The sequence below is a fragment of the Nesoenas mayeri genome, assembly GCF_963082525.1.
Source record: "Nesoenas mayeri genome assembly, chromosome: 18".
In the NCBI taxonomy this organism is placed as follows: domain Eukaryota; kingdom Metazoa; phylum Chordata; class Aves; order Columbiformes; family Columbidae; genus Nesoenas; species Nesoenas mayeri.
This window is the reverse complement of record NC_137566.1, coordinates 1,143,126-1,147,032: the sequence shown is the minus strand read 5'-3', so window position 1 is coordinate 1,147,032 and position 3,907 is coordinate 1,143,126. Positions and strand designations below refer to the sequence as shown.

The 3,907-nt window shown below is 51.3% G+C and overlaps 1 pseudogene across 1 annotated transcript; it reads left to right on the top strand.

Moving 5' to 3' along the window:
* LOC308047304 (olfactory receptor 14J1-like) lies at positions 1-2,236 on the top strand (annotated as a pseudogene). Its single transcript has 2 exons — positions 1-895; positions 2,203-2,236. The product of its transcript is annotated as an olfactory receptor 14J1-like (transcript).
* Positions 2,237-3,907: the final 1,671 nt, after the last annotated feature.

Here is a 3,907-nt window from a genome sequence, read left to right as displayed (position 1 = left end):
ATGTCCAACAGCAGCTCCATCACCCAGTTCCTCCTCCTGCCGTTCACAGACACACGGGAGCTGCAGCTCTTGCACTTCTGGCTCTTCCTGGGCATCTACCTGGCTGCCCTCCTGGGCAACGGCCTCATCATCACCACCATAGCCTGGGACCAGCACCTCCACACCCCCATGTACTTCTTCCTGCTCAACTTCGCCCTCCTTGACCTGGGCCCATCTCCACCATTGTCCCCAAGTCCATGGCCAACTCTCTGTGGGGTACCAGGGTCATTTCCTATACAGGATGTGCTACACAACTCTTTCTGTTTGGCTTTTTAGCTTCAGCAGAATATTTTCTTCTCACCATCATGTCGTACGACCGCTACGTTGCCATCTGCAAACCCCTGCACTATGGGACCCTCCTGGGCAGCAGAGCTTGTGTCCACATGGCAGCAGCTGCCTGGGCCACTGGGTTTCTCAGTGCTCTGCTGCACACGGCCAATACATTTTCACTGCCCCTGTGCAAGGGCAATGCCCTGGGCCAGTTCTTCTGTGAAATCCCCCAGATCCTCAAGCTCTCCTGCTCACACTCCTACCTCAGGGAACCTGGGCTTCTTGTGGTTAGTGTCTGTTTAGGATTTGGATGTTTTGTGTTCATCATGTTGTCCTACGTGCAGATCTTCAGGGCTGTGCTGAGGATCCCCTCTGAGCAGGGACAGCACAAAGCCTTTTCCACCTGCCTCCCTCACCTGGCCGTGGTCTCCCTGTTCCTCAGCACTGCCATATTTGCTGACCTGAAACCCTCATCCATCTCCTCCCCATCCCTGGACCTGGTGGTGTCTGTTCTGTACTCCGTGGTGCCTCCAGCAGTGAATTCCCTCATCTACAGCATGAGGAACCAGGAGCTCAAGGATGCCCTGTGCAAACTCATATCCCTCTGGTTTCTGAAGCAATAAACTGGCCATCTTCTTCTATACAGGAGTTTTAATGTAGCTAATTACAACCCCAGCCTGTCAACTGGATTTTCTGGTGTTGTTCGTTGTTTTCTTATGGTGATAATGTTGTCAACCCCTTTCTAATTCACTGCTGGCTTTTCTTTTATAACTGTTGGCTGCTTAAATGAGCAGCAGTGCTCTCCTTGTCTCTAGAAAGAATAAAAGGCTCTTAAGTGACTTGTTTTTCACTATATCCTTCCTGCAAAGGCTTTTTGGAGCTGCAGGGACAGTTCCTGTGTGTGGGTGGAGGCGAAAAAAGCTCTGGCATGTCAGCCCTGCCAGGGAGCAGCAGCGCTTGTTCTCCCAGAGCTGTTCTGGTTCCACTCCACACTCTCCTTCTCATCTCTGGTGTTGCTGCAAGGCCTGAGTGCTCTGGCAGCTTGGTCACCGTCCTGCTGTGTGTCAGTGCTGTGGGCGCAGGCAGGGACAGGCAATCGGCACTGCTGTGACAGAGCTGGCCTCAGTAACAGTACTTGCACAAGGAAAAGTGATCTTCTTTGGGCAGTGCATGATGGTTTATATCTTCTTGCAAAGTTTCTCTCAAGCTTATTCCTACAGAAGTGGCCACAGATGAAACATCAGTGTGCAGCTGAACAGTGTGTGTGCAGGGCTGGCACACAGCAGTGTCCTCTCACAACCAGGCTCCTGCCAGAGACCTGCAGGACCAGCAGAGCAGGGGCTGGGCTGTGCCCCTGTGCACTGGACACCCCGTGGAAGGAGCCCCAGGTCAATCACCATGGACTGGCCCCTCACAACCTCCTTTTCCAGCACTGGCCTCTCACCCCAGCTCAGAGGTCTTTGTCCTTCCATGGAATTACACTGAATGAGTAGGTCAGAGGTTCATGTTCACATTGTACAGATGAGATGTGAGCATGTTCATCATGTATGTGAGGTAAGATGAACATGAATGAGAACAAACACCATCAGCTATTCCTTGGGGTTCCATGTAGGCCTGTGAGACAGACAGTTCATTGAGGTCCCATCATGTTGGGACTCATATTCCATAGGAAACCACCAGAATGCAGCACTGGGATGTGCTTCCTTGAACCAATGTCCACTCTTAATTATGAGGGACATCAAAGATAAATGTAGAACATGGTGACACACCACGGGGCTGAGGTGCCTCCCAGCCTTTGGGAATAGAAACAGGAGCCTAGAGAGACACTGTGACTCCTGCCTCTGTGTGTATAAAGGAAACTGTCTGTTCCTGAATATCTCAATGTGATTTAAGAGTCCACGAGGCCAGCTCAGATGTGGACACCTGACAGAACCGTGGTATTTCTGTGTGTGACTCCAAAGACAAACCCCAGTGGCACAGTGAGATTCATCTCAGCTCTCTTGGACAGGCTCATTGCAAGTGTCCCTATTTGCTACCTCTCCTTTGCTATTTTCATCCTGGGAGAATGACAGGATGCTCAGCCTACGTCTGTCCCCGGGAGGGTGACGGGCCACATTCTCCTGCAGGCAACTCCAGGCATTTGAAGGACAAGGAAGGAATTGCTGAACCCAAATGGGCAGGGGAAAGAAACGCATGTTGAGGACATGGAGTTTTGCAAGGCCCAAGACATGGTCTACTGTGGTGCCTTAGAGCAGATTGGTGAGACAGAAACTGTCCAGGGGTGTTTGTGACACACACTGTCCAATGGGGTTTGTGACACACATGCTGTCCAATGGGGTTGGTGACACTCACGTTGTCCAATGGGTTTATGACACACAAGCTGTCCAATGGGTTTGTGACACACAAGCTGTCCAGCGTTTGTAGACACACACGGTGTCCAGGGGTGTTTGTGACACACACAGTGTCCAGGGGCGTTTGTGACACTAACGTTGTCCAATGAGGTTTGTGACACACACACTGTCCAATGGGGTTTGTGACAAAAATGCTGACCAGGTGGGTTTTTAACACACGCTGTCCACTGCGGTTTGTGACACACGGGCTGTCCAATAAGGTTTGTGACAGACACGCTGTCCAGGGCCATTTGTGACACAAACGGTGTCCAGGGGTGTTTGTGACAAACACTCTGTCCAATGAGGTTTCTGACTCACACACTGTCCAATGGGGTTTGTGACACACACGCTGTCCAATGGAGTTTGTGACACACCCTGTCCAGGGGCGATTGTGACACAAACGGTGTCCAGGGGTGTTTGTCACATAAAATCCTTCCAATCGAGTTTGTGACACATACGCTGTCCAGGGCTGTTTTTGACACACATAGATTCCAGTGGGGGTTGTGACAAACGCATTCCAATGGGGTTTGTGACACATACGCTGTCCAATGGTGTTTGTACCACACACAGTGTCCAATGGGCTTTGTGACACACACCCTGTCCAATGGGGTTTGCGACACACACACGGTCCAATGGGGTTAGTGACACACACACTGTCCAGGGGGGTTTGTGACACACACACTGTCCAGGGGGGTTTGTGACACACACGCTGTCAAATCAGGTTTGTGACTCACAAACTGTCCACGGGGAGTTGTGACACACACGCTGTCCAGGGGTTTGTGACACACACCCTGTACAATGGGGTTTGTGACACACAAGCTGCCCAATGGGGTTTGTGAAACACAGGCTGTCCAATGGGGTTTGTGACATACACCCTGTCCAATGGGGTTAGTGACACACACACTGGCCAATGGGGTTTGTGACACACACACTGTCCAGAAACGTTTGTGACACAAACGGTGTCCAGGTGTGTTTGTGACACACACCCTGTCCAATGGGGTTTCTGACACACACGCAGTCCAATGGGGTTTGTGACACACACCCTGTCCAGGCGTGTTTGTGACACACACGCTGTCCAGGGCCTTTTGTGAAACAAACAGTGTCCAAGGGTGTTTGTGACACACAAGCTGTCCAATGGGGTTTGTGACACACACCCTGTCCAATGGGGTTTGTGACACACACACTGTTCAATGGGGTATGTAACACAA